The 24,980-nt window shown below is 42.8% G+C and overlaps 1 long non-coding RNA gene across 1 annotated transcript; it reads left to right on the forward strand.

Annotated features, from left to right (window-relative positions):
- The first annotated feature begins 322 nt into the window (after positions 1–322).
- Positions 323–10,572, forward strand: LOC133638464 (uncharacterized). The gene is made up of 3 exons (XR_009823634.1): positions 323–441; positions 1,023–7,180; positions 9,912–10,572. It is a non-coding gene; the product is annotated as an uncharacterized LOC133638464 (long non-coding RNA).
- The last annotated feature ends 14,408 nt before the right edge of the window (positions 10,573–24,980 follow it).

Here is a 24,980-nt window from a genome sequence, read left to right on the forward strand (position 1 = left end):
AGCAAGGTAATGCCTTTATGTCCACATGTCCACAATCTAGAATGATAAAATGTACTGAATGTTATTTCCTTCTTGGTCCGTGACCTATTTCTCCAAAAAGTGTCACACCTGGGTGAAGTCTGGTCTGGGTTTTGTTTGGTTTTTGTTTTGTCATTTCCTGTTTTATTTTGAAATGCTGACTCTCCCTCTCATTTCAGGTCACTTGCCCTTCCTCCTGTTTCCCTGGTCTGACATCTTTCCTGATTGCCTGATTGCGCCCACCTGTGTCACCCTCCCTCATGTGTATAAATGTCTCATCCTCCTTCTGTCCTGTGCCAGAGTGTTTCGTATCGTCTTGTGCTTACCTCCAGCGTTCCTTGCAACAGTCTTGTCTTCAGTCATTGCCACGTTTTTTTGTACTTTTGATCCACGGGAGATTCTTTGTTTGTAACCTTTTGTCAGGTAAGATTAGCTTCTTAGCATTGCCTCTGTTGGAGCGCTTTTTGTTGTATTTGTTAGTTTTTGTTCTTAGCCCCTTTTTCCCTCCATAGCCGGAGCGTTTTGAGTTAATATTTTTGTTAGTTTAGTAGTCAGGTTAGATCTGTTTTGATAGCCTGTTTTGTTTTGTAGTAGAATTTCTGACCTTTTGACCTATATTTCTTGTCTTTTAAGAATGTCCGCTCATTTTCAATACTCTTGTATTTTTGTGCCATTGAATGGACCAGTTGTGGGACAAAAGTGAATATTAAGTCGTGCCAACCTGTCTATAGAATGTGTTGACTGTCTAAAGGATTCGAGTTGTTATGGAACAGATAGGAAAAGCAAAACAAGACATTTGACGCACTCGATAAGGAACGATGACGCACAACAGACATATAAAAAATGGCAGAAGACTGGAACTCGGGGGAGATTTTGGCTTGTGTGTGTCTTGTGTGCTCTGGAGTACATTTTGTCTGTTTGCACGGACAATTTAATTCAACCTGCACTTCTGATAATGGGTAAATAAATTTGTTGTACTAAACTACTTTTGTTGCCTGATTAAGCTTCGGACAATCCACTACACAAATTGGCGTCACGAACAGGATGGTTTAGAAGCTACAGGTCGACAGCCGCTCCCGTTCTCTCTGTCAGGCAGACAGTGTGCTGCACGCGCGCATAACAAGGTAAGCGTTTTGCTTAAAGTGTAAACATTTTCTGCCTGGAGAGAGCCGGATCGATAAGACTAATTGCTGAATCTATTTTTGATAAAAGATAGGTTTAGTCAGGTTCTCCAAAAACAACCTGGACTGGGGTAAATTATGGTTGGATTGAGTTGTTTTATATGTGATCATTTGTCTGTGTGTTTGTTGAATATTTGTGATTTCTTGTTTTTAACATTAGGGGATTGTTGATAGAATTTTGGTGGTTTGGAGTGTAGAAGCACAGACGATGTGAGACAATTTTCTTTTAACCTCTTCATCCTCTGTCGTTGCTGGCAGAGGATGCTTCTTTCTGCAAGTGCATCAGAATTAGCCAGAGTTGGACAAAGATAAATTTAAGGCAAGGGTTGCTAACTGATGTGACATTTGGCCCATATAAAATTGATACGTCTGTGAAAGTGCGAGACACCTGTCTATGTGGAAACTGCAGCGGTCCCTAGTCCTTGTGACTCAGCGTGTAAAAAAGCCTCATATTAGGTGACCATTCAGTGACTCCGGTAAAGGAGATCAACTGAGCCAAGTTGTCACGAATCTGTTTAATGGCTGCAGAATAGACAGGTGGCGTCTCGGGCTCCATGTGGTAGAGCTTTGGTGAAACTTGGTGAAACTGTATGGGACTGACCAGACACGAGTCTGTAGGTTGCTGGGTGATTCCTGGTGGTCCTATGGCGCCTTAGAGGCCAGTGATCCGTGTTGGTCAGTTTGATAACGCAGGTGCTGCTCCAATAAAACGGGTTAATCGCCGTTTTATGAGCAATGATGGAACCTGGTTTTTGTGTGATATGAGACGGCCGATTCCACAAAAGCACGTATGCATTAGTTGTTTATATTGGTCCGGACCAGGGGGGCGGGGTTTGTGGGATAAAAATGTGTGTTTTTTAAATTTATATATATATATCTGCGTATTTTAATAACTTTTGTGTAGCACCTGGTTTCTTGTCTGGTTTAATCCCCCCCTTCCTTTCCCCCCCCTCTCGCAACCTCCCCTCACGCTTTTCTCACAGCCCCGCTATCTGTAAAAGTTTGGAAATTGTCTAAAATGTGTGTGCGTGTGAGAAAGTAGACAAAGTTTATGTACAGAAAACATATGAGTGTATGATCTATCCATTTAATTCTTATTCCGCTCTCGAAGGTTGGATCGCGGGGGCAGCAGCCTAAGCAGGGAAGCCCAGAATACCCCCCTTAAACTTGACTATTTGTCCATCTAAGAGTGAATGATAAATGTTGTTCTTAAGGTTCTGATATGATACAGCTGTGCTTCTGGATGAGAAAAGTAGTTGTCTATTGCATTTACTTTTAACTGTGCTGGTAAATTCTGTGTGTGAGTGACTGTGACGCATATAGTCTCAGCTGGGAGACATTTTGAGATAAGAGTGTGTGCGTGTGACGAGGCTGTGTGAGTGACAGCTGCGTGAGGCATTGGTTCGAAGAGGAGTGACACTGATAGCATTGAGCTAGGTTAGCATTGTGTTAGCATAGCATTGAGCTAGGATAGCATTGAGCTAGGTTAGCATTGTGTTAGCAAAAGTTTGCTTACTGAGTCATAGTAAGGCTAAGTTAGCATCTAGCTTGGCATTACTAAGTGTGGTTGAACAGTTATTCTCGGTCTGTAGAGTGTGCTAGTAGTAGGTGCTTGCTAAGTCCAGTAAAATAATAGATATATGGAAAATTACACGTTTAAATATCAATCAATAAATAAATACGGATTGTGGGACATTGAAACATTGTTTAATTCATCATTCATTTATATGTCTAGTATACTTTTTTTTGGTACAGCCTTGTTGCTTATCTGATCCATCCAGTTTCTGTGTGGAAGTTGAGACAAACACACACGCACGAACATCATAGATTAGGACACACTGTAACTTTGGAATTAATAGTTATACAACAAATAAATTAATAATATTGAATTTAAATTTGAGAAAGATAAATTGATTATACATTGACATTTTAATTTTTTTTAGGAATAAACACACAATAACATAAAAGTTAAATTTATATTCTAATACATCTAAGGGCATCTGTGAAACATAGAGTCTAAGGAAGTACAGATAAGAGCCACTCAGCGCCATTGTCAAAACAAAACGTAGAGAAGCGTTAAACAAATTCTAATCAGAAGGAAGACAGACCAAAATATGAGAACTTAAGTAAACAGACAGCAAGTAAACCAGAAATAATAATGTAAATAAATAACAAAGAAAGCAAATTTTTATGTGACATTGGTGCATGTAGAATTACAAATAGAGAATAAAACAAAATGGAAATAACTGTCTGCAAGATGAGCATGACGTCATGAATTGTGCTCGGGTTAGTAATAGATAGATAGATAGACAGATAAAATGTTATTGATTCCTTCAGGAGAGTTCCCTTTAGAAGAAGAACTAAAAAGTAAACAGTAACTAATAAGGGTATAAATGGAAACAAAATAGATTCTATTAAAAGAGAAACTAGGCATTAACGACCATGATATAAAAAAGTATTGCACTGTTATTGTTTTGCATTCCCTGTCATCCTAGCCCCCCCAAAGAGGAATTGTACAGTGTAATGATGTATGAGACAAAGGATTTTTTATAGGCTAAACCAGTAGTTCTCAAAGGAGGGTATGGTGTTTCCGCTCGGACAAAAAAGGGAGGTACTTGAAGGTATGCCAAGGGGTACCTGAGATTTTAAATATTTTAAAATAGCGACAACTCAAAATCCTTTATAAATATAATTATAGAAGAATAATTCTTCAACAAAATAAATATTTAGAATTAAGTTCACGAGCCCAGATGGATCTGTATTGCAATATCCAAAGAAGATTGATGATTGATTATATGTATAGAAATCTTTATTATAATTTAATCACTATTTTAATTTTTAAAACGTTTTAGTTATTCTTATTTTTTTGTTTGTCCAAATAAGTCAAGTAAGACCACAACAAATGAGCAATATGGTGCACTGTTATACAATTTAATAAATCAGAAAATGATGACATTATGCTGTATTTTATTTCTTTAATTTACTGGAAAAAAAAAAAGGTTGAAAACCACTGCCCTAAATCATATCTAAAGCTAAAATTATTTTATAAGACTGATTATTTTGGATTATTGTGTTTGTATTGTGAGAGAAGGAGAGAAAGTGAGAGAGAGGAAGAGAGAGCAGGTGAAAAAACAGAATGAGGGTGAAGAGGATGGTTTGAGAAAATATGGGAAAAGGATGTTTATAACCTTACGTTATGTGAATGGTTTCTAGGAGAACAGAAAATAGAAACATTGTGTGAAGTGTAAGGAAGAGATGGATACAGGATGTTTGTAAAGGAAAACGGAAGTGAAGAAAAGATGAGAAAGTGACAAATGAAGGTATTCGTAAATGGTATGCTGTTGATTGTGGTTAGCTGCAAGTTTGTTTATTTGTTTGTTTAGTCGTTTGAGTGAAATGGGAAGAAATCAATAGGAATAATTACATGCAAAATGGAATAAAACTGAGTGCGATAGATAATGAATGAATAAATGAAATAAGTTTATTTTGGTCATATAATCCACCATCAACCAATTTATGTGATCAGTTTAACAGTAAATTAGACATATTAACAATCATACACATTTACACACAGAGAAGAAAAGAAAAAAGAATGACCGAAAAAAGAATAGGCGGAAGCCAAAGCTTATATTGGCCTATGATATACAATTACTGAACATTAAATTACCTGGAACATCAACGTTAAAAGATGAAAGTAATTGTTACTATATTTTATAATGTTCAAAAACTTTACTTTTCAAGGGTCTCTTAAACCATAACAAAAAACTACATGTGTTTAGCTCATCACTGAGGATGGTACATCATTTAACTCCTAAAACTGAAATACATTTGTGTTTTTATTTTATTTTACTTGACCTATTTCAAAAATCAATATCCCCCATAAATGATAGTTTTCTCCTCATAATGTAAACAAGCTAAGAATACAAACTGGAAGGCTGTTCTTTACTTGGAAACATAAATGCCATTGTTTTAAAATTCAATTATCTGAACATTTAACACATTATGACTTAAAAAATGGATTGATATGATCATAATAATAATGCTTTGTGTATTATTGAAATGAGCCTTTTAATTTTATGTATTGGGTCTATAATTCTTCTATAAACATTTCCCCAAACTTCAAAACAATATTACATATGGAAAAATAAATGAATAATATAACATGTGCAGACATTTCTTATTCAGCATGTGTTTAACTTTATACCGAATAGCAATGGATTTGGATATTTTCTTTAATATGTTCAATATGTGGCTTCCAACATATTAATGATCAATTACTATTCTCAAGAATGTAGTTCATATACTCTGTCAATTTCCACTTGATTTAACTTTAATTTTTGTTTCACAATTTGACTATGCACCCTGGACAGGTCGCCACCTCATCAAAGGGCCAACACAGATAGATAGACAGACAACATTCACACACTAGGGCAAATTTAGTCTTATTAATTACTACATATTGAGATCTATTACTTAAAATAACTACTTAACCACTGTTGTGAAACACCTTTCTAATTTATGGGAGTATTGGGATAGGATTGAGGAAGATGTCTGCTGTGGTGGTGGTTAGTTTGGAAATTAATTTAATAAAAGTAACTTTAAAGTGCAGTCTGACATTTTAGTTTGGAGTAATTTATAGTTTTATTTAGACATTGCAGTACACCATACCATGCGCCCGGGAATCATGTTTGGTGATTTGGCTCCCAAGTTTTTTGTGGTCTTTGGTATGACTCGACCGGGGTTTTGAGCTTGCGACCTGCCGATCTCAGGGCGGACACTCTAACCACTAGGCCACTGAGATAAAGGAGGCAAACCAAATCTCAACAGCTTTCAGTTAGCTACAGATTTTGAGAGTATAATGCGAATAACTATAACTTTACAACTGTTTTGCTGTGAATAGTGTTTAATAATAATTACAAAAAACAGCCTACATTAATAATTAGAATAAGAGCCGATATGTAAAGTTAAAAATAAAAAAAAAAGAGAAGTGTGATTAGGCATGGCGCTTAGAGCATGGCCTTGTGTGTTTGTTATGACCAAGTTGGATAACCAGTCGGAGACGGGCAAGGATATGTTTGTGCGGCTTTTTTCATGCAACAGTGAAATGAAAGAAAATAAAAGCAAAATTAAAATGCAGACAATAAAAATAAACACAGTGCGGACGTTAAAAGTTAAAAGATTAAAATATTTAGCTGAAAGATAAGGAGAAACGTGAATAAAAATATTCCTATGTTTTGGAGAGTATCACGCACAGCGGGAGGTCAGAGTGCAAGCATGACAGCTTGCTCGCGCCTACTGATAGACAAATTATAGTTTAAATTAACTTATACATAATCTTTAAGTGAATTAAAAGGGTACTTGAATACACATGAAGTAGTACGTATAATCTTTGAATTAAGGTTATTGATTAGCAATTAATGGGATAGTTAAGACTGTAATTTAAAAAAAAAAACGTGATATGCAAAATTGAACTAACAGAGAGGATATGAAAACGATGGGTATACATGTTTTGAGTTCCAAATTCTGGAGGAAAAAACCTCAACAAAACGTAAAACCATTCAGACGGACTTGGGTGGTAGCCACGGTTGTGCTAGGTCAAGTGAGGGTGGAAAGGATGTGCAGCCGGGGGACTGCCAACTTCTCTGAACAAGACAAGCTCCAAAGTTGTAGCCAGAACATGCTCACAAAAAAATGCAGGTGTGACAGCAGGACGAACAGCAGGATACAAACAGACCCCTGCTGGACATAAGTGTCAACGGACAATGTTCAACATAATCTTTGAAGCATTCCTTTGTGGTCAATCTGCACACACCTTGTAATGACCTGCTTACGAACTGTGCCCTGACAATTCAATACCGCACAGAAGGAACTTCCTGATGTTGCCTGACAGCACGACATCAGCTGACAACTACTGGGGACGCCTCCCAGGAATGAGTGGAAGACGGGGACTGCTCCAACTGTCCTAGCACTGGCTGACTGAGGTGCGTCCGTGTGTCCTGCCACCCAAACCGCCAAAGTGTATGATCACCAATTAGACGACTCATAATAGGAGCCTTTTGACTCTTATATATGGTAGGACTCAAGGTATGGCCGCTCATGTGAACTATCCTTACAACAATTAGAATGGTATAAGATGGACAACTAATGACCCACATTGTTCCCTCTGTCCTGCCTACGAAACCAAAAATTTAGGTCAAATGATAAAACAGGTCGTAGCTGCCGCTGATTGAACCGATACGCTAATACCACATTTTCAATTATTTCGGTTGTCTGTTAAAAACAAAGCTATTGGTTGCAATTTGGACATTCCTGCTGTAGGCTACAAGGAGCTAGCAGCTACACAACAGCTGAGCTAAAACAAAATTTAAGCATATCAAATAATTGTAGTTGCTTATTACATACACAAAGTCGCAGAGAGACAGAAGTCTGTAGAAAGTATTCAGTAACAAACGTGTCCATTATTAAACTTTCTACCACAGGAAACATACTGAACAAATACAGCAGTTACTGTCAGACTCTAATCCGGATTACCTTGTCTATCAGAGACATGGTTAAAAAACCCACAACAACTTTCGTTCTAATTAATGTCCCGGGGGACAAGATTACAGAAAAGACAGATCGAGTGACAAAGGGGGGAGGAATTATGAATTATGAAAGGGAAAACATTAAAAGTAGATCAATTTGAGTATGTTGAAAATTAAAATAAATTTTTTCTCAGAAATGTATTTCAAGGTAATTGTAGTATACCGACCGACCACAGCTGAAGACATTTTTCTTGATTAATTTTCAGACATCCTCAAACAGCATAGTATGAAAGAAGTAACGTCATGGAGGACGTTAATCTGGACTGGTTAAATAAAACACGTAGAAAGAAACTTAAGGATATTATAAATGGCTTCTATATGATACAAATGATAAGCAGCCCTACTAGAATTACAATTGGATGACAAAAATTAAAGAGAACATCTGTAAATCCACAAATACAAAACCAGAAAGAAGAGTGCTAAAATAAAAATACCATTGGATTAATAAAACAATTTGGATTCTAATAAAGACATCGGGACTCAGCTCTCATAAGAGCAATTATAACAGGTCTAAATACAGATCGTATGATTTAAAAGTTTGGAGGAACAAAGTTACAATGTTTATGCAGAAGTCTAAGGCTGACGTTCATTTAGAATTAATCAAAGCTGCAAAAGGGAACAATAGAGAGTTATGGAAAACCAGATACAAACTTACGGAAAAAGAGCAAAACAAGAAACAACACTATAACATTAAATATCAATGGCGCTACTATCGCAGACAGTCTGGACATAAGTAATAATTTTAATGAACATTTCATCCAGTCTGTACAAACCCTGAATAAAGAGTCTCTCAAAATCAGTGCAAATAATTGTCATTTATTTATTATTTATTATTTTAGAATTAACAAATGAAACAAAGTTGAACAAAATCTTCACTGCATTATCAGACTCACGATCTAGAGATATGTATATGGGTTGGACACTATCTTCCTAAAAACATATAAGGATTGTATTATTGCTCGTATAACAACGATTGATAAATAAATTAAACGGAAAACACTTTACCTACCACGTCGAGAAACTGCTACTATGATTAAATCCATAAAGCAGGAAATAAAGAAGACCAGAACATGAACAGACCAATTAGCCTTCTCCACGTTATAACAAAAGGAATAGAAAATTTAAAATTAAAAAGTGGCTTTGGAGCAGTCAAGGCTGCTCAGACGGTCACTAAGAGGGGTATTATGTTGACACATCAATTTAATGAGTATTATATTTATCTATGAGAGCATTTTTGTTGTAAATTTTGAGGTATGGCTGTTAAAATCTTGGTTGTTTTTACGAATGATGACAGATGTGAACAAGAGCATGTATGGTCTTTGTGTGATGATGTAAATAAGGTGTGGTTGTATTGTATGGTAAGTATGTGTCCATGAAGGGGCATTTGGTGACTTTTCTTATAATTGAATACATGCTACAGTATGATTATTTTTGATTGATTATTATGAATGTATATATTTATTATGATTAATTAGTGTCATAATTTTAGTGCTTGATTTGTGGATCCCCTTAATTTAGGTAGCCAGGGACTACAGATGGAAAGTAGCTATTTAGATATAATCTAGTACATAACATATCTGTTTCTGAATTTAATGTTTCTGTGCATTGTCCCATCATAGATAGACTAAATTAAATACAACTATTTAGTGAATTATTGAGGCCACAATAATTCACTAGGTGTTGTAAAATATCAAAGTACTATTGCAAAAGCGAACAGTGACCTCAAACATGACCTGTCCTCCGCCTCTGTTCTTGCTGCGCTTGACTATCAGCTGTCTTTTCTTTTTCTTGGATGTTTCTGAAACTACTAATACTATTACTACTATTACTATTACTACGACTAACACTGTCCCTGTGAGAGGGACAGAGGGGGGAGGTGAGTTTGGATTGGGTCAAGTTTGAGCGTGTTGAGGTTTTATTTAATCGATATGATCAATCCGGATAAAGGAACGTAGTGATTTAGATTGACAATTGCAGTGGTTGGCGGAAGCAACCCCACCCTCAAAGGAGGGTGCCAATTCAGTAATTAAATATTTTGTGAATGATCTAATATCCCGACATGGTTTCCCCAAAAAGATTAGGTCAAACAACGGCACCTATTTTAAGAAAACAGGTTAATCTTCTTCAGTCACAAGATCAGCACTTCTCAGGACCAGCAGCTTCCTAGGAAGGTGGAAAGACCATGAGACCAAAATGGTAAGTTTGCAAAATGTAGAATTTGTGTGCCAGTTCCTCTGTGCAGATTTGAGGATGAAAGCAGCCACTCCAGATTCCCTTGCACTCGCTAAGAGGGGCACGGTCAAAGCCGATCCAGGACCAACACCCGATACCTGACTGGAAGGAACCGAGAAGAGAGACAACACCTTGCCAGCCAATGTGTCCACCGGGACTCCAGCAGCTGTGGAAAGAAGTGTCGGGAGTGCCGAAGCAGCGAGGAGGCCTGAAGCAAGCAGAGGGCCTGGACCAAAGCCCCACGCCCCATACTCTGCCCCAGCCTTCCCCAAAGCCCCCACAGCTCCAACTCTACCTGAGTTTTCCCCAATTTCGGCCAGCACGCACATGCCACTGAACAGTCTGCCCAATGGACTGAACCACACCCCAAGAAGAGACAGACTGTTTGAGTGGATCTCTTTCTTCACCAAGGCAGCCAAAAGCCCAACGAGGTGTCGGCAGGCCACCAGCCTGAGGCACCACCGAGCCATCTATACGAGCTCTAATCGAACATGGACTCATACGAAATTCAGTTGTGTGTTCAAAATTAATTGGTAATTAACAATATTGGTAACTACATCCATAGGTGGATTAATGACCGGGCCTACCGGGCCCAGGCCCAGGGGGCCAGAGGCCCCAAGGGGCCAGGCCAACTTGGCCCCGCGGCCGCGACCCAAGCAAAACTACTTTTGCAAAAATAATAATCTTAAGCCCCAAGGGGCCAGGCCAACTTGGCCCCGCGGCCATGATCCATAGAGGGTAAGAGGCCCCAAGGGGCCAGGTCAACTTGGCCCCGCGGCCGCGACCCACAGAGGGCCAGAGGCCCCAAGGGGCCAGGCCAACATGGCCCCGCGGCCATGATCCATAGACGGTCAGAGGCCCCAAGGGGCCAGGCCAACTTGGCCCCGCGGCCACGATCCATAGAGGGTCAGAGGCCCCAGGGGGCCAGGTCAACTTGGCCCCGCGGCCACGATCCATAGACGGTCAGAGGCCCCAAGGGGCCAGGCCAACTTGGCCCCGCGGCCACGACCCACAGAAGGCCAGAGGCCCCAAAGGGCCAGGCCAACTTGGCCCCGCGGCCGCGAGCCACAGAAGGCCAGAGGCCCCAAGGGGCCAGGTCAACTTGGCCCCGCGGCCACGATCCATAGAGGGTAAGAGGCCCCAAGGGGCCAGGTCAACTTGGCCCCGCGGCCGCGACCCACAGAGGGCCTGAGGTCCTAAGGGGTCAGGCCAACTTGGCCCCGCGGCCATGATCCATAGAGGGCCAGAGGCCCCGAGGGGTCAGGCCAACTTGGCCCCGATCCATAGAGGGTCAGAGGCCCCAAGGGGCCAGGCCAACTTGGCCCCGCGGCCACGACCCACAGAGGCCCCAAGGGGCCAGGCAAAATTGGCCCCGCGGCCATGATCCACAGAGGGCCAGAGGCTCTCAATCATTATTATCAAAGCTAATTCTCAAATTGGATGGATCACACAACCTCACTCACATATTCTTTATCAATTATTAAAGGTTGTTTCTGAATTTTGATCACAGAACTTAATGCAAATATTCTTGATTGATTGACAAAGCTCATTCTCAAATTTTGATTACACAACCTTACTCTGACAAATTATCATTATCAAAAAGCTCTATCTCGAATTTGGATCACAGAATCTCACTCAAGTATTCTTAGCTGTGCCCCTCCCCCATCAAGTCTTTCATAAACCGGTCTGTTCTTTTAGAATCTCCTCATTTGGTATTTTGAACTCGTGAGAGACTGCTCAAAATTTGGTTTCCTTTCCCTCAGTTCAGACTCAGAAATAATTTGAAATCATTCAACAAGAAGTTTAACGCGCGCACACACACACACACACACACACACACTTGAGTTGAGCATTACTTGGAAATTCTTATATTTTCCATTTTGCTGTTATTATCAGCATCTTCCCATTTTGTCCTTTTCTTTCGAGAAAGTTTACAGTCTGACATTTGTCACTGCTGTCAGTTAATAACTTTTTGGTCTTTGACCCATTTTGTCATTTTCTCGATTCGATCGTCACTGACCACTCTCTCCTGTCTGGCAGACATCGTTGCTGCCATCATAGCTAGCAAGCTGCCTGCAGCGGGTCATCCCTATGTTCCCCGTCCCTATGTTACCCGGGTCCTATGTTCCCCTCTACCGGGGAACTAAGGACCCTTTTTAAAAAAAAGGGTTCTATGTTCCCCGCTGCGGGGAACGTACAACACTTTTTCCAGAAAAGGGTTCTATGTTCCCCGCTGCTTCCAATGCGCGACTAAGTAAGACGCACGCAGACACGCATGACAGAGACGCGTTTAAGTTGTCGAAGGAAGGAAGTTCGCGTTTGAGTTGCTCTATCTGCTGCCGCACGCCCTGTGACAGGTTAGGTTTAGGGATAGTTTTGGTCAGGGCACAATTTCGCCAAAAAAAAGTGCTCCACAACGCCCTGTGACAGGTTAGGTTTAGGGATGGTTTTGGTCAGGGCACAATTTCGCAATTTCGCCAGATACAATGCAGGGAACATAGGACCCTTTTTTAGAAAAAGGGTCCTAAGTTCCCCGGTCGCATACAAAGACCCAGGAACAACCGGGGAACATAGGACCCGGGGAACATAGGACCCGGGGAACATAGGCACGCTCCCGCCTGCAGATAGCAACATTTTGGTGTCCTTTGGGAAAATATTTAGAAAGAAGACAAAAGTACACACAGTTGTACAACTATTATCTTTATGATCTTTTTTTTGTTAGTTTCTCTGTTACTGTGTGTGGCCAATTAAGCGACTTTTGGCCATACCTGGCTGGTGACATTTAGCGACTTTCTGGTTGATGTTAAGATTAATAATAGCAACAGTTCTCTTCATCTTAATGCAATTTATTGTGTCTGTCTCTCCACATTTTGCCATTAGGTACTTTGAGCTCTTGTTGGTCAGTCACTCTAAGGCAGGGGTGTCAAAGTCAAATGGACGGAGGGCCAAATAAAAAATTTAGCTACAAGCCGAGGGCCGGACTGTTCGAATGTTCATTGAAAAATTTTTAAATGACGCATATAGTCTAGTGAACCTAATTGAACCTACTGAAAACCTAACAAATATATTCCAATATGATCAGATAAATAAAGCAATATTTTCTTATGGCTCTGTCAGTAATCTTTAATTTTCAACAGACACAAAAGACAAATTTCCTTTATATAAAAATCCCCATAACATGAACATTAAATGAAAGAAACCGGTATTCAAGGCACCATCAGTAGCCTATATTTTCTATTTTAGCAAAAGTGGGCTAAATTTACTTCAAAGAAAAAAACAATAATAGCAATTTTCTATCATCCACTCAACTGAAATATTTTTAAAATATAATTAAATTGAAATACAATAAAATAAAGTGCAAAAATCTATAAATCAAAAACAACACTTTGTTTAAGGAGAAGTAACATGCAGTGAAAACAAATATTAAACTTTAACTTTTAAACTTGAATTGAGTAAAAACTCTAAATATGTGATTGCACAGTAATGTTCACATTAAACCCCCCTCCTCCCTCCGTGGGAGGGAGGCGAGTTGGGTGCCCGAAACCCCCCGCTGGTTTCGGCCCGCCCCTTGGCGCGCGTGGCACGGCGGGCTCCGCGACCCGACGGCTGGCCCTCGTGGCTTGACGGCGGGCGCGTCCTGACGGGCCGCGCGTAGGGGTCAAACGCAGAAGTCTCAGGGCCTCGTGGTGAGGGGGTGGCCTGCGGGTTTCGGCCCGCTTGACCCCCCCGCTCCGCTTGGCGCGCGCGGCACATGACGGGTTCCGCCACCGACGCTCGGGCTGCAGCCCGACGGTGGTGCGGGCCCGGCGGTGACGCGCGGTTTGGGGAAACAAAGCAGAAGTCTCAGGGCCTCGGGGCCGGGTTTCGGCCCGCCCCCTTGGCGCGCGTGGCACGGCGGGCTCCGCGACTGACGGCCGGGCTGCAGCCCTTCGGCCGGCAGGCGCGTCCCGGCGGGCCGCTCGCCCCCTTTCGGAACCTTGGACCGGCATCCGCTTGGTGCGTGTAAAAGATCTGCGGTCTAAAAAAAAAAAAAAAAAAAAAAAAAAAAAAAAAAAGATCTGCGGTCTGCGGGCCGGTTCTAATAATAAATCAAGATCATCCCAAGGGCCGTAAAAAACCTTCTCGCGGGCCGGATATGGCCCGCGGGCCTTGACTCTGACATATGTGCTCTAAGGTACATTGTTGCTGCCATCATAGCTAGCAAGCTGCCTGCAGATAGCGACATTTTGGTGTCCTTTGAGAAATATTAAGAAAGAAGACAAAAGTACAAGACATTGTACGATTACTATCTTTTTAAAATTATTTGTTTCACTGTGTGATTGACCGACTTTGCCGCTAGATTTCGCGTCTTTTGGCCATACCTGGCTAGCGACTAAAAACATCATTTAGCGACTTTTTGGTTGTGAAGATAAGTGGTAAAAGCAGATCTTCCTGTTGGTCTTCCCACATTTTGCCATTTGGTACTTTGCACTCTTCTTGGTCACTCCAAGGCATTTGTCCCTGCCTTCAGCTAGTCACTTGGCTCTTTTGGAATATATTTCACTGTAATTGGCTCTCTCTCTCTCTTTCTCCTCAGTACAAATCAGCCTGTTCCCTTGCCATTCATCACTGACCACTCTGCTCTCCTGTCTGTCAGACATTATTGCTGCTTGCAGATAGCTTGGGGTCCTTAGAGAAAATATCAGAAGAGAAAAGTACACAATTATCTTAATTATCTTTTTTATTCAGTCAGTCCTTCAGTGAGTCCCAGTGTGTTGGCGATTAAGCAACGTTGGCATTCAATTAGCGACTTTTGGCCATACATGGCTGGCGACTCAAAAAACTAGAAAAAAAGTACAAAAAGTTGTACAATTAATATCTTTATTATCCTTAATTCCCCTGAATCCTAGAGTGTGTTGCAATTAAGCAACTTTGCTGCTAGGTTTAGCGACTCTTGTTTTGGGCATACCTGGCTAGCGACTACAAACATTATTCAGCAACTTTTTGGCTGTTAAGATTAACGTTAATAAATTAAATCCTAATACAATTTATTGTGTTGGTCTCGCCATCTTGCTATTAGGTACTTTGAATTCTTGTTGGTCTCTGCTAAGGTATCTGGCTGTTGTCTTTGCCTTCAGTTAGTCACTTGGCTCTGGAATATATTTAACTGTACTTGGCTCTCTCTTTCTCCTCAGTACAAATCAGTCTGTTCCCTTGCCATTTAGACATTTTCTTGATTGGATCATCACTGACCACTCTGCTCTCCTGCTGTCTATCAGACATTGTTGCTCCCATCATAGCTAGCAAGCTGCCTTGGTGTCCTTTGTGAAAATATTTAGATAGAAGACTAAAGTGCACAAAGGTGTACAATTATTATCTTTTCAAAATATTTGTTTCACTGTCAGTGTGATTGACCGACTTTGCCGCTAGATTTCGCGTCTTTTGGCCATACCTGGCTAGCGACTGAAAACATCATTTAGCAACTTTTTGGTTGTGAAGATAAGAGGTAAAAGCAGATCTGCCTGTTGGTCTTTCCACATTTTGCCATTTGGTACTTTGCACTCTTGTTGGTCACTCCAAGGCATTTGTCCCTGCCTTCAGCTAGTCACTTGGCTCTTTTGGAATATATTTCACTGTATTTGGCTCTCTCTCTCTTTCTCCTCAGTACAAATCAGTCTGTTCCCTTGCCATTTAGACATTTTCTTGATTCGATCATCACTGACCACTCTGCTCTCCTGCTGTCTATCAGACGAATCAGTTGATTCTCTGCTCTCAATTGTCTATGCTAGTAAGCTGTTATTCTCTGCTTTGGAGTGTTGATGCTGGGTTGCTAGTTTTCTAAATCACCTCACACACTTGAAGGAAGCAGCACCGATCATAAACACACAAACAAACTCACACACACACACACACACACACACACACACACACACACACACACACACACACACACACACACACACACACACACACACACACACACACACACACACACATAGTTGGTTTATCTGTTGTGATAGGCAAAGAGCCAATGTGCAAAGAAAGAAGGGAAATATGGATCATAAACGTTTAAGTGGAGGAGCTAGAAAAAAAATTCAGCAAGAAAAGAAAAAAAAGGAATCAGTTTTACTTGAGAGTGTTCCAAATATCTCCAGCTTCTTCAGTACAAAGACATCTGCTGAAAGCAATTCTATAAATGCTACTGCAAATTCAGCTAAGGTTAGCAATGCACCTGAGCTAGCATGTAGCTCCCAAGATCCTGAGACCACTACAAGTGTAGACACTGAACCAAATGCTTCTGATGCTTATGATTCAACCAATTCAGCAGTAGCCAGTTGCTCGGATGAATGTGAGGTCACTGCACCTCTGGACAGCATAGAAAATGAGCTGAATCTTTCTTCAACACCATCTACAGTGACAACTCTACCTAGTGATCCCGCTAAATGGGCTGAGACCCTCACTGAGTCAATGAAGGAAGTTCTTATTCAAAGAGGTGCAAAATCATTTCACAACCGTCACAGCCATTATCCAGCTTCTGTGAGGAACAGTGGGCTAGGAGGCAAAACCCGATGCCTAAACAATGAACATTTTACTTCACACTTGCCCAATGGACAACGAGTACAAAGAGAGTGGCTGATGTACTCTCCCTCTACTGGTAATGTTTACTGCTTTGCATGCAAACTGTTTTCCCCAAAAACGCATTCTTTTGTGACAGGCTATTGTGATTGGAAACACTCAGAAAGATTTGGTGAACATGAGCGAAGTGCTGAGCACATAACCTGCATGCAAGCAGTCTTGAACCGCGCCAAAGGTGCCACAGTTGATGCAGACCTGTTCAAACAGTTTCAGGCAGAGAGCAGCTATTGGAGGCAGGTGTTACAAAGAGTTGTTGCAGTCATTAAATTCCTTGCAGAAAGGGGCCTTGCATTTAGGGGTAAAAATGAATCGTTAGGGTCTCCTCTCAATGGGAACTACCTTGGTATTCTGGAGGTCCTGGCTGAATTTGATCCCTTTCTAAAGGATCACATCAGAAAGTTTGGGCAGATGGGTCGAGGTAATACCTCATATCTGTCCTCCACCATTTGTGAGGAATTCATTGAATTGATGGGTGCAAAAACCAAACAGGCTATAGCAGATGAACTGCAAGCAAGCAAATACTACTCTATCATTGTGGATTCAACCCCAGATTTATCTCATGTGGACCAATTGACATTCATATTCCGTTTTGTTAGCAAAGAGGGCAGTGTTGTTGAACGCTTTGTGGGTTTTGAGCCCATTACTAGCCATACAGGTGAAAGTTTGGCTAACTGTGTCATGTCTGTGTTGGAAAATCTAGGGTTAGAGCTGTCAAATTGCAGGGGGCAGGCTTATGATAATGCCAGCAACATGTCAGGGAGGTATAATGGGTTGCAGGCTCACTTAAAGAAAAGCAACCCATTAATACACTATATTCCATGTGCAGCTCACTCTTTGAATTTGGTGGGAGTCAACAGCATTGACAGATGTGGAAATGAAGTCTCTAAGTATTTTGACTTGATTCAGTCTATTTACAACTTCACAACTGCATCCACACACCGATGGGACAGGGTATTTGGCAATTCCAACATAGATCTCACACTTAAAGCTTTATCCAACACGCGTTGGAGTTGCCGTGCAGAATCTACCAAAGCACTGTGGCAGAACTACAGTAAAATAAAAGCAGCACTACAGGTTATTTCCACTGATGACACAGAGAAACGAGACACACGAACTGAAGCTGACAGTCTAGTGCGGAAGCTGGATTCACTTGAGATGGCCTTCATGGCAGGCTTTTGGGACACTGTTCTGTCCAGATTTCAGGCCACAAGTCTGCAACTTCAAAAAGCAGACATGGACCTTGGTACAGCAGTTAGATTGCTGGAATCTCTGCGCACCTTTGTTCTCTCCCAAAGAGATCTATTTGATCATTTTGAGCAGAAAGCCTTAAACATGTTGGGTGGCACCCCATCTTACAGGGCTGAACGGACGAGGAAACGTAAAAAGTTTGCTGATGAATCAGCATCCCCAGATGTTGTGCTTGAGGGAAGGCAACTGTTTCAAATAGAGACATTTATTGCCTCTATTGATCAACTGAGTTCAAGCCTTAATCACCGTCTGGAGGCCTACAAACATCTGAACAATTTGTTCAGTGTCCTTTTCTCTTTGGATACAGAGTCCAATGCTTCAGTCCTTCACAAGGCCAAGATTCTCACTGAATCATACCCATCTGACCTCAATGAAAGTCTTGGACAGGAGCTTATACAGTTCAAATCTTTTATACAGCTCAACAACACTGATGAGGAGAGGACCCCTTCAGGACTGCTCAAAACAATAATACATTTTGGACTACAGCCTACGTTTCCTAATACATACATTGCGCTACAGATTTTTCTCACTCTACCGGTCAGTAACTGTGAGGGAGAACGCTCATTCTCTCTTTTGTCAAGAGTAAAAAATGAGCTGTGCACAAGAATGACTCAGAAAAGATTAAATGCGTTATCTCTAATGGCAATTGAGAGTGAGCTGACAAGAGAGTTGGACTTCAATGATGTGGTGGATGATTTTGCAAAATTGAAAGCACGAAAGAAACCCCTTGCTTAAAGGTGCACTGTGTAAGATTTTTAGGTTATTTCCAGAATTCACCCATTCACTAATGTTAGGCTACCTGTTTTCATGAATACTTACCACCACCATAAAATTCTAAGTATCCATTATGACTTGGAGAATTGCACTTTTGCCATTTCTGGGAAGTGTCACCTGGATTGTGAAGATAGGATTGACTTTAGGCAGAAGCTTGGTGCTTTCTCTGGCAAACTGAACCTCAAGCTTCATTCTCTGCAGCTTTGCATTCTTGTGCAGACTTTCATCCACAAGGAACTTTTCAACTTCCCCACTATCGTGAAGGGGCCATCAAAAGATTTCAGTGTGTCCAGCATGTCTAGTCTCTTACTCTCCTTTCTTTGAGCCATCTCTTGTTTCTCATCTGCCCTACTCTCGAATTTTGCCTTCATGAATTTACTCCAGTTGAGTTCAACCTCCCTTTTTGCTTGTGCTGCTGCCTTGAAACCTCTGAAGCTCCTGGCTCTTCTGTAAAATTATTGACCTATTGACTGCGTTCAGTGTGCCCAACTTCTTCAGTTTGTAGTCCACCTTGCCACATTGTCTCTCCATCCCAATGTTGTGCACAGGGGTGCCATCAATGTTACTAGCCTGTTCACTGACAGGGTCCATTGGGAAGGTCTCCTCATCCATCCTCTGCCTGGCCAGGACAGTCTTCAGATGGGGCAGCATGAGATCTGTCAGCTGCTTCACTTCATCCAAGTATTCGGCAGCCACGTCTGACACTGAGTTCAGGACATGTCCAGTGCCTGTCCAGCCACTATAGCATTCTTGGAAATGGGCTATCTTGACCTGCATGCAGCCCTTGTACCATGAACTGGCCTACACCTTTCTTTGTGGTGCTCTCCGATGCATGTTATCATTTTACCTTTCTCCTTCTCCTCAAGCTTAACCACAAATAGATACAGACTTTGAGCCTCAATTTGCTGCACAGCTGCCGTTATGCCAATGTGTTTTCCTAAGATATTATTTTATTTTTAATGATAGAAGGGAGGAAAAGGGGGCAAAAATCATGTCCGATTTAGTTTTTTGGGTGGGTTGGGGGGTTTATTTCATGATAGCTACCAACTTCCAATACATAATATCTCTCAAATGACCCAATGCACCATCACTGAAGTGGGCGTAATCATTTTCAAAAATGTTTATTTTTAGGCCATTTATCCCCTCCCCCTGTGTCTGTGTGAAACCTGTGCTTGTCAGTGTCTGTGTGGTATACCTAATAGTGTGTGTGCAGTATGTGCACTCTTCTGTACAGTACAGTGTGCATGTCTGTTCACAGTATACAGTATTTCTTGCATAGTGCGTGCGTGTGTGTGCGCCCACACGCGCGGGGGGTTGAGGGGCCAAGACCATGTCAGGCCCAGGGGGCCAAAATTTCTTAATCCGCCCCTGACTACATCCATTGCAAATGCCGGGAAATATTTTTGCAAATGTCTTAGTCATAAGTCTATATACATTCATCTGTTTATGTTCAAGGATGTTCATGATCAAAGTATTTGTTATTCCTTTACTAAATCAAAGGGTAGGCCACTAATTGTGTTCTGTGAGATGGTTTTACTGCAGGCTGGTAACAGCGATCGCTCTGAAGGAGGGTCATAGATGGAATTTTTGCCTCGTATAAAAACATTGAGGTTTTTGCCTCTATCTGCGGTAGAGATTTAAGTTAGTGGTCTATATCAGAAATTGTTTTGGTCCAGGGTCTTAAGACCCTGGAAGGCGGGTATGTAGTAGAATTTCTGACCTTTTGACCTATATTTCTTGTCTTTTAAGAATGTCCGCTCATTTTCAATACTCTTGTATTTTTGTGCCATTGAATGGACCAGTTGTGGGACAAAAGTGATTAAGTCGTGCCAACCTGTCTATAGAATGTGTTGACTGTCTAAAGGATTAGAGTTGTTATGGAACAGATAGGAAAAGCAAAACAAGACATTTGACGCACTCGATAAGGAACGATGACGCACAACAGACATATAAAAAATGGCAGAAGACTGGAACTCGGGGGAGATTTTGGCTTGTGTGTTGTGTCCTCTGGAGTACATTTTGTCTGTTTGCACGGACAACTTAATTCAACCTGCACTTCTGATAATGGGTAAATAAATTTGTTGTACTAAACTACTTTTGTTGCCTGCTTAAGCTTCGGACAATCCACTACAGTTTCTCCCGTTTTGGACCCCTCCCCTTCTGAGAATAAACTGTTTTCAGTAATCCTGCATCTGTGTCAAGAGTCCTAGTCGGGTCGTGACAGTACACTCTGGCCAGTATGGACACAGCAGGATTGAAGCAGTGGGCTGCGGCGCTTCACGCTCAGGAATCCCGCCTCTCCGCTGATGAGGAGCAGGTGGCAGTTTTGGGCCAGGGGATCGCTCGAACCCAAGAAGACTTCAGGACCGCTGTTACCACCCAGGTGGGCCAACTTGCAGAACAGGTGTAACTTCTGCTCACCCAAATGACCAGGCCTGGTCCTGCACCTTCTGTGCCCGAGCCGCAGCCAGCCACCATGACTCAGGTACTCACCACCATTCATAGTGGAGTTGGAGCCCAATTGGCCCCTCCTGAACGATTTGCGGGTGAACCCGAACAATGCAAGGAATTCATCATAAACTGTGAGATGCATTTTGAGCTCGCGCCCCACACATTTCCCACTGATCGAGCTAAGGTGTCGTTTATGATCTCCTATCTGGCTGGGAGAGCAAGGAAGTGGGCCATGGCCGAGTGGTCCAGGGCCTCTCATATATGCAGCTCACTCCGAGACTTTACAGAGACTCTCCAAAAAACTTTTGACCCTGTCTCTTCTGAGCGTGAAAGGGCTAGAGAGCTCAGTGGGATTCGTCAGGGGAGAGAATCAGTCTCAGATTACGCCATATATTTTCGAACCCTAGCTGCAGAGAGCGGATGGAAAACTACGGCCCTCTACGACGTCTTCCTCAAGGGGCTGGCCGGCCCTGTTCTGGAGCGACTGCTACCCACAGACTTACCTGCGGACCTGGACGACCTCATCGCTCTCGCCATCCGGACAGATCAACGTCTACGAGAGTTCAAGCTTCTCCAAGAAGGCCACCCGACGGATTCAGGTCGCCAGTCAGATTCCTATCACCGCCAGCTATGCTCCAGGTCTTCAATCAACAGTACGGCCTCCCCATCCCCTGCCCAAGAGTGTAGAGGAGCCCATGCAGTTGGGCAGGGCACGACTCTCCCTGGCAAAGCGCCAGCGTTGCCTCAACGAGGGGCGATGTTTCTACTGCGGGGAGGTGGGGCATCTTGTGGCCGCCTGCCTTTCCAAGTCGGTCCAGGCAGGGAATCAGGTCCCTGCCTCAAGTGCTACTTTGCATGCCTTGACACCTATTAAGGTAACCAACCACTCAATTAGCATGGAATTAGATGTTTTAATTGACTCAGGGGCTGATGAGAGCTTGATGGACTGGGGTTTAGCCAAGAAATGGGGAGTGAGAACCAGAGTCATCACACCACCCCTTAGTGCTAACGCCCTTAACGGTAGTGCTTTATTCTTGATCATCTACATCACAGAACCCGTATCCATAGACATTGATAACCACCATGAACTAATGCACTTCTTCCTGTTCCACTCACCTGCACGCACCCTGGTACTGGGACATCTGTGGCTCATTCACCACAATCCCCACATAGACTGGCCCACAGGCAAGATCAAGGGGTGGGGAAGGAACTGTGGGGGGAAGTGTACAAGGGGTAGTGCTCCAGTAAAGACTGCCATGAATATAAACTCTGTTTCTGCTCATTTTACCACAGAACTACAGGAACCAGATTTGACCTCCATACCTCCCTGCTACCACCACCTTAAGGAAGCCTTTAATAAGGCTAAAGCTACGTCACTCCCACCACACCGTCCATATGATTGCACAATAGACTTCATTCCCGGCTCTACCATCCCCAAGGGGCACCTGTACTCGGTCTCAGGTCCCGAGAAACAAGCCATGAAGGATTACATAGAATCCTCGCTTAAGGCGGGACTTATCCGTCCCTCATCGTCACCTGCTGGAGCAGGGTTCTTCTTTGTAAATAAGACCCTGCGACCATGTATAGACTATAGTCCTCTCAACGACATAACCATAAAGAATCGGTACCCCCTTCCATTAATGTCATCAGTCTTTGATCAGCTCCAGCAGGCAAAGGTTTTCACCAAGCTTGACTTGCGCAATGCTTATCTCATTCGCATTAGGGAGGGTGATGAGTGGAAGACACCCCTAGTGGCCATTATGAATATCTGGTAATGCCTTTTTGGTCTAACTAATGCCCCTGCTGTATTCCAGGCAATGATTAATGATGTGCTCAGAGACTTTTTGTTTATCTTGATGACATATTAATTTTTTTCTGACAATCTGGACATTCACAGGCACCACGTCAGCCAGGTTTTGCAACGACTCCTGGAAAACAACTTATATGTAAAGGCTGAGAAATGCAAGTTCCATGCCGACACCATTTCCTTCCTGGGCTTCATTGTAGCCCCTGGAAGAGTCGACATGGATCCGGCTAAAGTTAGCGCGGTGGCCAACACCTGATAGTCATAAGAAGGTTCAGCAATTCCTCGGTTTTGCAAACTTCTACAGACGATTTATCAGGCTTTAGCGCGATAGCTTCCCCTCTCCATGCTCTGACTTCTCCACAGGTGCACTTCTACTGGTCTCCGGAGGCGGAGAGAGCCTTCCAGGATTTCAAGCGCCGCTTCATGACTGCACCCATCCTTGTGCTGCCAGGTCCACAACGCCAATTTGTGGTCGAGGTGGATGCGTCGAATGAGGCGGTTCTATCTCAAAGATTGGAGGCAGATGGGAAAACCCACCCCTGCGCCTTTCTGTCTCGCCGGCTGAGCCCTGCGGAACGTAACTATGATGTTGGTAACAGGGAACTGCTGGCGGTCAAGATAGCACTGGAAGAGTGGTGACATTGGTTAGAGGGGGCACAGCATCCATTCATAGTTTGGACTGACCACAAGAACCTGGAATATATTCGACAAGCCAAGAGACTAAATTCACGTCAGGCCAGGTGGGCATTGTGTTTCAATCGTTTTAACTTCACGTTGTCTTACAGGCCGGGGTCCCGCAATGTCAAGTCAGACGCTTTGTCACGCCTCTACGACCCTGAGCCTGTTTCCAAGGTACCAGAGCCCATCCTTTCACTGAACTGTGTGGTTGGAGCGGTCACTTGGCAGATGGAACAAGAAGTAAGACACGCCAACGGTGAGAATCCTCCACCTAGTGGGTGCCCAGAGAATCGCTTGTTTGTCCCTGTCAATCTGCGCCCACAGGTGATCCATTGGGCTCACACCTCGCTGCTTACTTGCCATCCGGGGGTCCGGAGAACTATGTTTATGATCTCACAGCGGTGCTGGTGGCCATCCATGGAGGCGGGGGTCCGGGAGTACATAGAGGCGTGTCCGGTCTGCGCTCGCAATAAAACTGTTAGCGGTATGCGACAGAGGTCGAGGAAGACAATTTTTGGTGGATTGGGAGGGGTATGGTCCCGAAGAAAGACAGTGGGTACCCCAACGGAACATTGATGACCCCTCCCTGATCCAGGACTTCTATAGACTCCACCCTGAGGTCCCTGGGCCATCTGGAGTCGGCCCTAGAAGGGGGGGGGGTTCTGTCACACCTGGGTGAAGTCTGGTTTCATGTTTTGTCATTTCCTGTTTTATTTTGAAATGCTGACTCTCTCTCTCATTTCAGGTCTATTGCCCTTCCTCCTGTTTCCCTGGTCTGACGTCTTTCCTGATTGCCTGATTGCGCCCACCTGTGTCACCCTCCCTCATGTGTATAAATGTCTCATCCTCCTTCTGTCCTGTGCCAGAGTGTTTCGTATCGTCTTGTGCGTACCTCCAGCGTTCCTTGCCACAGTCTTGTCTTCAGCCATTGTCACGTTTTTTTGTACATTTGATCCACGGGAGATTCTTTGTTTGTAACCTTTTGTCAGGTAAGATTAGCTTCTTAGCTTCGCCTCCGTTGGAGCGCTTTTTGTTGTATTTGTTAGTTTTTGTTCTTTAGCCCATTTTTTCCCCTCCATAGCCGGAGCGTTTTGAGTTGTTATAAATAAATGATAAATGGGTTATACTTGTATAGCGCTTTTCTACCTTCAAGGTACTCAAAGCGCTTTGACAGTATTTCCACATTCACCCATTCACACACTGATGGCGGGAGCTGCCATGCAAGGCGCTAACCAGCAGCCATCAGGAGCAAGGGTGAAGTGTCTTGCCCAAGGACACAACGGACGTGACTAGGATGGTAGAAGGTGGGGATTGAACCCCAGTAACCAGCAACCCTCCGATTGCTGATTTTTAATATTTTTGTTAGTTTAGTAGTCAGGTTAGATCTGTTTT

Source organism: Entelurus aequoreus, linkage group LG21 (assembly GCF_033978785.1).
Source record: "Entelurus aequoreus isolate RoL-2023_Sb linkage group LG21, RoL_Eaeq_v1.1, whole genome shotgun sequence".
NCBI classification, from domain to species: Eukaryota; Metazoa; Chordata; class Actinopteri; order Syngnathiformes; family Syngnathidae; genus Entelurus; species Entelurus aequoreus.